Source organism: Nicotiana tabacum, chromosome 10, assembly GCF_000715075.1.
Source record: "Nicotiana tabacum cultivar K326 chromosome 10, ASM71507v2, whole genome shotgun sequence".
Lineage (NCBI taxonomy): Eukaryota > Viridiplantae > Streptophyta > Magnoliopsida > Solanales > Solanaceae > Nicotiana > Nicotiana tabacum.
In genome coordinates, this window is record NC_134089.1 from 58,511,322 (window position 1) to 58,522,210 (window position 10,889).

The window sequence follows — 10,889 nt, forward strand, 5'->3', positions numbered from 1 at the left end:
ATCAGACTTTGCGTAGTTCGGACCAATAAAGATAAACAATACTCAACATTTTATTTTATTTTTTAATTTTCATATTAAAACCAACTGGGTTTCAAAGGTTTAAAGATGACCTACAAACTTGAAAATCAAACAACCCGCATATTCTAATCAAAAGATTTACAAACTCAAAAACAAACGGCCAGCTTCCTTTCCCCGTTTGTCAAATGCAACCAAACGGCTATTTTTGCAAATGTGGCCCCTTCCAAATTTCACATGAGTTTGAGGCCGGGGAGGATTATTTTATGACACTTTACAAACTTTTCCGTTCTTTTACGAAAATAACCTTTCGACAATTGAAAGATACTCTAAGGCTATTTCGGCAAGAACGGTTTAAGATACTGCCGAAGCTGGCTCGGCTTATTTTTGACTAAAAATCCAAACGGTATTCACCTGACCGCTGACTCTTGTTTTTTTTTTCAAATTACAATAAAAGCCTGGTATTGCAAACACGACCCTTCAGTGTCTCAGGGACGAAGATTTTTTAAGGCTGTGTGGGTCAATTGGACCAAATCTAAAACAATGACCCAAAGGTGGCTGTTTATACAAAGTCTACCTTCCGGCGTCCCTTTCGTGAACATTCGGCTATTTATGACAAAACAACATCACCTGACTTATTCATGATTCTTTTTATCGTTTTCCAAATTAGCAAACTCAATATTGCAAACACGGCCTTTCAATGTCTCGGGGACGAAGATTTTTAAGGATGTGTGGGTCAACTGGACCAAATCTTAAAAATGACCCAAGGGTGGCTGTTAATGCAAAGTCAGCCTTCCGGCGTCTCTTTCGGGAACATTCGGCTATGTCTTGATAAAACAACGTCACCCGACTTCTTTATGACAAAATTAAAATTTGACATGTTTTTTTATTATTATTATTTATTTATTAGCTTTTGGCTATTTTAGCAAAAGGTGGGGTTGGACATCACCCGACTTATTTATGACATGTTTTTTTTTTTTTTTTTATTTATTTATTTATTTATTTTTGGATTTTTTAGCAAAAGGGGGGGTTGGACCCAAGGGTTGCCTACGTATCTCACATCCGGTGAGAATCAAACCCGCGTAGATCGGGAAAGAAATTTATCACGGTTTTTCAAAAATATTTGGACACTGCCTTTTAAGCTAGAAATTTTGAAATTCCTTTTTTTATTTTTTTATTTATTTATTTATTTTTCAAAATTCCCGTTACCACCTGCCGGTCAACATGCAAATTTGAAGCAAATTAATGCGATAACAAATAAAATGCCACATGATGGTCTTTTTTTTGTTCCAGGTTGCTATTCCTAGACGGGCCCAACCCCTGTGTTGAGCCCCCTAAGTCAAATGCAACGTGATGCAAATAAGCGCTTTCCTACTAGGGATCCGGCATGAAGTTATGTTTTACTAAGCTTCAAACTGGGCTTTGTTCTAGACCTGGCTTACACGAGCGGACAACTCGAGTTGAGGAGGGGGCTACGTACCGGGGACCCGCGGGGTCGTCCGGCTTTGTAACTTATCCGAGCCTCTTTCTACTTGGGTATGACACTAACAGAATAGGGAGTCTCGACCAGCGAGCTTCTCCCCGGAGGTAAGAAGAGAAGGGTTTCGGCGCAGTTTATATATACTGTCAAATAATATCAAAGCGGTAACACACATCATTTTGCACATGAATCACATATAAGAATATCAGATAATAAATAAAGCCAAATAGAACAATTATTCCAAGCTCGAATTTCTAACCCTGAACCAGTGGTTCTAGGTAAATATTCCCCAGCAGAGTCGCCAGAGCTGTCACACCTCCTTTTTCCGTACCCGCGAGGGTACAAGGGAGTTTTTCTCAATTAAAGGACAATCGAAATGGGATTTGTTTATTTATTTCAGAGTCGCCACTTGGGAGATTTAGGGTGTCCCAAGTCACCAATTTTAATCCCGAATCTAGGAAAAGAATGACTCCATATTACAATCTGCGCACCAGAAATTCGGATAAGGAATTCTGTTAACCCGGGAGAAGGTGTTAGGCATTCCCGAGTTATGTGGTTCTAGCACGGTCGCTCAACTGTCATATATGGCTTGATTATATGATTTAATACAAATATGAACTTATGTGCAAATTTTAACTTTTTACCGCTTTCATAATTATTATTATTATTATTTACAAGGAATTGCAACGTTGTGAAAATGTATCTCGAACCGCGTTACAATCAATGTACCCGTGGTCGTCGACACACTTTGACTCCGTTGAGATTTGGATTTGGGTCACATCAATGTGCACCCGAGTTTAAGAAAATTAAATTATTAAAGGCGCGCCTAAAGCGACTAGCCTATCATCTACTTTGGGTAGGGCCGTGGAATTTTGCTAAACGGTCCATCCCGAAGTCTAAGCAATATAAAGCAAATATTTACTGAGGGCCCCGCAATTTTGTATTTTTATTTGGTGAGGCTCATCTCATTCTTATTTTTAAAGATAAACCTATAGTGACTACATTTCTTCTATTAAGTTTGTCTCTAAAAATAAAAGAAAATTTCTCAATTAATTACATGCTGAAAAAAAATAACTTATTAGTTATTAGTTTACGGCTAATGTGAATGGAAAATTGCGATCGAGTTTGTACAAAGAAAAATTGCTTTCATTCTATATTCTATTATTCAATAATACTGGAACATGAGATTGACACACCATAATATCAAAAACAAATTAACTAGTATTTGATTAATTTAAACTAAAATTATTAGATGAAGAAGTTATACATATGCAAGCCCATTACTCATTAATTAATCGACTACATTTTTATACAAAGAAAGGAAAATTATATTCAAACACAAATCTAAACAGGAGGGATTCAACAGGAACAAAGCCTGATTAATATTTCATTTCGCTTCAAGCCGAGAGTGTACAAATGTGTACCTGGAAATGACAGTAAAAGAAGAAGAAGATCAACAAAGTAGTATGTAACACAGCAACATACAGCAGCAGAAAGCCCAACACAGTAGCTTCAACACCTCAGTCCAGAAATCCCAACAACATGGAGAAAACTAGTAAAAATGGAGAAGACAAATAGTGCGGAAATCTCTCTTTATTTTTTTCTTTCTAGATTTGAACTCTCTATGGCGTTCTTCCGCTCTCAATATTTCAGAAAATTTATTTCTATCTTTTTTACTCTCTCAAAAATGAACTCTGTCCTTGTATATTCTGTGTATCCAGAGTGTATATCGAGTTTATACTACTCTCTCCGCCCCCTCTTTTCTTCTTCTCTCTATCTAGTTTTTTCCTCTTTTTTCCACCCTTCTTCCTAAATTTTCTCTTCTATTTATAGCAAAATTTTTGACATTTTCAGATTTGTTTTTTATTATTTTATTATTTTTTTAATTAAAAGAAATCCCACTTACAAATTGCTTTTATTTTTTTAGAAAAAGAAATCCCACCTTTATTTACTTTTATTTTTAAAATTCCAACTTTAATTACTTTATCTTATTTAAAATCCCACTTTTATATTTTTTTAAAAGAGAATCTCACTTTATTTAACTTTTCTTTAAAAAACAAACCACTATCTTTTCTTTTTCTTTCAAAAATGCTACTTTCAATTACTTTAAATTTTTTAAATTTTCAGATACCTTTATATTTATTTTTTAATTCCAACCTTCTTTTACTTTTAAATTTTTTAAAAATTTCCACAAAACTTTTTATTTTTTAGATCTTCTACATTCTTTTACTTTTTTTAAAAAAAAAAAGAGAATTTCACCTATTTTTATTTTTTATTTTTTTTTATTCAATACTTCCCTTTTTCTTATTTTTTTTTTAAAATCATTCCCGAAATTATTATATTTGTTTTAAAAAAATAAAATAAAAAAATAAATAAAAATAAAATAAAATATTTTCGGATTTTTTATATATAAAAAAACAAAAAATAAAACTATTAATAGTGATAATTCACCTTTTATTTTTTATTTTTTTGGTTTTGTTTTGTGTTGGACAAAAATGAAGAAGGGGTGTTGGGTTAATGGAGCGGACCGGGTCGACCCGGTTTGAAGTGGACCGGGTCATGGGGAAAGTTGGGCAATTATTTGGGCCTGTGGTTTGAAATTGAAGAAGTGGCCCAATCCGATTTTTCTTTGTATTTTTGTTCTCTTTTCTTCTTTTATTTTTCTAAAACTAAATTATAAAAGTACTTAAATTATTATTAAGAACTAAATTAAGTTATAAAAGCGCAAATTAACTTCCAATAACAATTAACGCACAATTAAGTAATAATTAAGCATAAAATTGTTCATTTGGACATTAAATGCTAAAAATGCAAAAGATGCCTATTTTTGTAATTTTTAATTTTTGTAAACAAATTTAATTACTAACAATTGTAGAATTAAATCCTACATGCAAAATGCGACATATTTTGTATTTTTTTATTAATTTAACAAATAAACATGCATAGACAAACATACAAATAGTTACACAAAATATCACAAAATATCACAAAAATTGCACACCAAGAAAAATTATTTTATTTTTGAATTTTTTGGGAGTAATTCTCATATAGGGCAAAAATCACGTGCTTACAGGTTTGTGATAGGATTTCATGACAAGAATGATTCAAATTCATCTCTCTCAATTCATCTTTACTCGTGCCAAACCTCCTATGTACCCACTCAATTGCGGATTCCTTTTTGTTTGCCTCCTCAATCCCAATCCTAATATCAGTAGGACTAGGAATTTGATTTGCCAAATTTTGCACTCCTGCTTTATTTGGAGTATCTTTCCCATTAGAAGTAGAATTTGCCTTCTTTACATCAGTCTTCTCCTAGTTTAACACCTTTTCCACAGTTTCCTTCTTTATTTTTTTTTTGTACTACAATCTCGCCTTCTTCTAACAAGGCAAACATATTACTAGTTTGCACTGGAACATTAGATTTTTCTTTTCCAACATCATCACCTTTTCCAGTCAACTCCTTGCCTTTCTTCTCCTTCAACTCTTGAGTATTCGTAACATCTCCACTCCCAGCCTTATCAATTATATAACCTATATTGTTCCTTTGATACTTATTCTTCCTCCTTTGCATCCATTCATTCCTTGTAGCATTTGCACTAGCTTTCCTCGTACTTTTCCACTTATTAGGACGTTCATAGAAGCTGTAACAGTTCCAACAACATCACTTTGCACAATAATGTTCTTCTTCTTGCCTTGATCAGTACCTTCTTCATTAAATTCTTTGTGAAGCTCTGGATGAATAACCCAGAATTCAATCTCGTTATGGCCTTGTTTCTTGCAAGTTTTACAATATTTAGGCATATAGTCATACTTGATCTTCACCGATTTTGATTCCTTAGGACCACTTTCATCTTCCTCCTCAATGATCTTAATCCTTTGAGGCAGTGTTGCTAGTAAATTCACCTCAACTTTGACCTTAGCACAACTAGGTCTTGTGCCATTTTGAGTGGCCGGATCAACATGAAGTGTCCTACCAACTGCAGTAGCTAAAAAAAATACAAAGTCCTTACCAAAAAAGTTTGGAGGAAGATCCAGAAACAAAATCCACGCAATTGCAATGGGAGTTTCCTCGTCAGGTTTCCACTATGGGCTCCATTTAGTGCATCTCATTTGCCATAAATCACTTTGAACCTTAAAATAAAAAGACTGGCCTAGACAACAAGTGAATATAATCCTCCATTAATGACAGTTTGATCAAAACTAAGGGTGGAAAGTGGGTCGGTTAGGCCCGGGCCTGACCCAGGCCTGCGAGCCCATATGAGCAGTGGGCCTAAACGGGCCTACTCGTTTAAGCCCGAGATCGGGGGTTTGAGGCTCCTAAGTGGGCCGGTTCAACTGGTCCCAAACGGTCCTAAACGGGCCCAACGGCTAAATTTAAAAAAAATCTCTTTTAAAAGTCTGACCATTGACTATTGAAAAATAGTCGTTATGGCTGCCAAAATAGTCGTTATGGCTGCCAAAATAGCCGTTGGCTATTTAAAAAATAGCCATTTATCCTCCCCCCTCCCCCAAGCTTTGTTTTAACCCCAAATTTTTTATCCCTATTTTCAACTATAAATACCCCCTCATTCTTTCATTTTTTCTTCACCAAATCATCAATTTCTCTCAATCTCTCTCTAATTTTCTTCTAAAATTGGTTACTTTGTTGTTGCAACTTGTGTGAAAAAATGTAAAGTTGGTCAATTGAAGTATTCAAGTCTTCAACGATAATTAATTTCAACAAGTTGTTCGTCAATTTGGTAAACTTGTTCCAACTCTTTAGTTTTAATATTATATTTTTATTTGTTTTATTTAATTACTTTGTATAATTATAATTAAGATGGCGTATTCCTTAAAAAATATTTAGTAAAAATAAGGGAAAATCCAAGAGTGGTAAATCTAGTGACCAATCTATTCCTCCTCTAATTCCCGGGCCTCCCCTACCCAAACCCCATACCTGCCCTCCACATGTTCCTATTCTTGATAGTGATAATACTTTATTACAATTTACAGAGAGTCAATATGTGCATAATGTTGGTTGTGGTGAACGCTTAGATGATGAATATATGAATAACGTTTATGGTAATCCAACTATAGATGAAGAAGATGAGCAGAAAATAGATTTAGATGATACACCCACTAGTCCTGTTACTCAAGTTAACCCAACTAATCCAAATGATGCCCCGGTTGACCCTCTGTTACTACCCCTACTTTTTTTTAGACAACCTTCTAAACGGGCCTAAATATCTCTTATTTGGCCATTTTTTATTCAAATAAGAGAAAAAATAAAGCTAAGTTTAAAAACTTGTGGCAAAGAGTTAGCCTTTAACTATGTTGAGTGGGGGGGGGGACGGGAAGTTTGAAAAGACACATAATGATACATCCTCAAGATAAAGTTAAATATAATCAAATGGAATATGCAGCTGGGGGGACAACTATACCTAGTCATCCTGACCCTAGTACCGGGTCAAATCAATTTCAACAGGGAATTAACACTGTTACCGGTGGTATTTTATATTGTGACCCAAGAAAAAATAGGGAAGAATTGGCAAAAATGGTTATTGTTACGTGCTTACCCTATAGTTTTCCTTCTAACCCTCACTTTATGCATTATATTAGAAGAATTTTTAATCCTACTTATAAAGAATGGTCTCGGACAACCGTAAAGAGCGATATTTATAAATATAAACATGAATATGAACAATATTTGCGCTATTTATTTACTCATATTAATTTTCGTGTTGCTATTACTACTGATATTGGTAGAAGTGGTAATGACTGTGATTATCTTACTGTTAAACTCATTGGATTGATGAGGAGTGGATAATGCAAAAGCGCATTATTGCTTATAGAATAATTAATTCACGTCACACAGGGCAGTTTATTCCTAGCACGGTCACGGATATTTGTAGATATTTTTGCATTAGTGATAAAATAATGTCAAATTCAATGGATAATGCTACTAGTAACACTAATGTTGTAGCCTTGCTTATTGTCGTGCCCCCGTTTTCCCACTTCACATCAGAAAATCGGGTTTATGACATTTTGGGTATGGGACAACTCATTCCTTTTGGGAACTGGGTTTGCATTTGAAGAGTCGCAACCTAACGATTTAAGGTTCATTAGGACACCTATAGGGTTTATTTCTAAGTTTATTTGATAACCAGAGATAGGGTAAGGGCTTGAATTATCCTAAGGGGAAGGTGTTAGGCACCCCTCAGGATCCACTAGTGTGGTTCCCAGCCAGACAGTTTTGTGAATTTGTACAATTAGCAAATAGACAAGTATAGGCTCAAATAGTAGGAGATTTAGGTTTAAACACATAAGGGTTTGAAAACAATTATTAAAAGACGAATTTTGAAAAGGAATTAGAGTTTACACATACTTGAGAATGTAAAAGGGAGGGGGGTCCTAGGTTTGTTTGTAATATGGATCACATCAATGCAATACCCGATATGACACTCCTCAGAAGAGGGGATGCACGTGGTATTAACGCACCGGTTATCATATCCATATCTACAGTTCCCACCCGTTAAGGTATTAAAGCGTGGATTGGTCTCGACCTCTATTGCATGCTATTACCTGTCCTATTCCTATCAGTCCCAGAGGGATTTAGGACTACTATTCCTATAGGAGGGAGGATTTTAGGCTGACTCTTAGGTTTAAAGGTAAAAGGCTAGAGCGACATACAAAACATGTAGGACTGCATTTTTAGGGGAAACATATAAACAATTTAAAGGCTCATGTATACCTTCTCAAATAGAGCATATAAATAGCATGACTTAAACACAGTTAGGGTCGGAATTTAAAGTACTAAAGCAGAGTGTTTAAATTGTTGAAGCAGACCAAATTTATTACATAACTCAGATAAGAAGTCTGAATCAGGCCTGCCTGCTGGTTGTAGTAGTTGTTAATTAACAAAGGCAGATTCAGTTTATCATTATTACCTAAGGCTTGCCTGGGTGTGTAATGGTGATGCCGTATAAGCATAATATCTATCGTGGATTAAGAGTACAGTAAGACAGTGATCAATTTTTGAACGAGTGATTTGGATCCTATAGGAATGCTTTCTAATCGTATTAATTAAGAGGAGTAGGTTATTAATCTGATTCAGACGAACATGAGTCAAACTGATTTTTAACTAAGCTGGTTTTAGATCCTATAGGCATGATCTCTATTATAGCTGATTTTAATTCCTATAAACATGGTATCTAAGTATTAAAGGCCGATTTTGGTCCTATAGGCATGACATCTAATTGAATACGAAGTGAAGTAGGCAGGATTTATTTGATCAAAGAAAAATTCCTATAGGCGTGATTTCTATTAAAAGTGACTTTTAATCCTATAGGCATGATCTCTATTTGTGTGAAAGTAAAGTATGCAGAATTTCATTAAACCAAAGCAGATCCTATAGGCAAGTTATCTAACAGATCATATCGAGATACACCCTATAGACATGTTATCTACCCTTCTAATAGTTAAAGCATGCATAATCGCCCCATCCCTTTCCACTAGCCAACCCCAATATTTGTTACAAATTATTACAGACCAAATGATTGAATCACATCCGAAAAGGTGCAAAATAAGAAGTTACAACCATAGGAAGCCTAATTCTGACTTTCTCTCTGAGTTAAGGAATAAATCATCTCAAATGCCAATGATGTTTCAAAGCCTTTCTCATACTTGGGTGTGTTAAAGTTCCCTAAGGACCTCATGGGATCCCGGGAAGCGCTCACACCCAGGTTTGCATAACCAGAAAGAAATAAGTGTAGTGTGGAAGGGCCAGTCCTTATGTGTCCTAGTTCAGAGAGAGCTCAAAGGTACCAAGGCAAGGCTCACACAATAGGAGCAGAACTTAAATTTTAGGAATATAGTGAAAGTGCAGAACATAGTTAAAAAAAGAGTTTGTTTAAAACTGGACTGGCAAGTCCATTTTGAAAGTAATCAGTAGCAGAAGTGTTTGAAATCAGTTGGGGTAATGAACAAAACTCAAACACACAGAATCAGTAGTCACACAAAGGGGTCAAGGAGTTTTGGGAATATATTGTATGATGCATATGACCCCAGTAGGGATCAGGTTTGGTCATACACAACAATAGCTGATGTTGGCATGCCCACAAACCAGCCAGAGAACACAAACACATAGAGGGAATATGGGGGTTTGGGATTCATAAGTCAGCAAACACATAACAAGTGACTGACAGAGTACACACATAGGGAAGCATTAATTTAAAGGGGAAGGGAACATATGCTAGTAATATAACTTAACTACAAAAACATAAGCAGGAGTAGACAAGAATAAAAGAAATTGGAACAATCAAAGAAATATGTTATTGTTGGGGCTTTAAAAATTAACTAAGACATACCAGTAGAGAACCAAAGTGCAGAAAGAAAAAGTAAGCAAGATTCCATAATCTAACCTTGGCTTTCAGCCGGCTAGACAAAGCAGTAGCACAAGTAGTAGTAAAGAAGGAGAGAGTTTTTGAGTGTAAGTGTATGTTCTGAACTCAAATTGTTCGTGTTTTTGAAAAAAGAGAGGATGGGTATTTATAGTTTTGAAAACGAGTGAAGAATAAGGTAATAAGTAAAGTCTTAACACAAACATGGAAATAATCAGAATCAATTAACATAATTGATTCCCTTTAATTAAGGGATCACTGCTTAACAAATACTAACAGGTTTAATTAAGGAAAGAAATCAGTTTGAAACAGATTGATTCTTACCATATAAGGGGCAGTAAAAGTATGAAATAAATGATTGAGACTAAGTTCAAAGTATACTTAGTTTTAGGAAAAAATTCAGTAAGGTAAAACATCACAATAATTAAAGGAGGGGAATCAATTAATTCAAACAAACGAGTAAGATTAGGCTTCATAAGAAAACTTTTGCAATCAGTAGCAACATTGAGGAAGTCAGAATTAATCATTGATTCTGCACCTCAACATATAAATAGCAAGAAATGAACAGGCATGCAAGGTCAAACATGTTGACAAAAAGAAACAACACAAACATACAATAGCAGTAGGGGGTAAGCTAGGATTCAGCAGTAAAAAACTATTCGAAGCACAGTAGTCAAGTAGGTGAAGTAGTCACATAGAATCAACAGTGAAGAACATAGTAACAGATAAGAGAGTCAGAAGCAAGTAAAGGTCTCACAGTAACAAGTGAGAAAAACCCTTTTAATAAATTAGGGCTTCGATAGTAGTCGAGTTTAAGAGACGATAAGAACTCAAATCAGATAAGTCAAATAAGGAGAAGAGAGTCAAAAACAAAGAACTTAATCGAACAAGTACACATTTAAATAAACAGTTTCAGAACTCGGATGAGACCAAAAAGGAACTAGGATTTTCAACATGCTGACTCAAGTAGAAGGAAAGCATAACAAGTTTTTTGAACATGGTAAAATCATGAAACA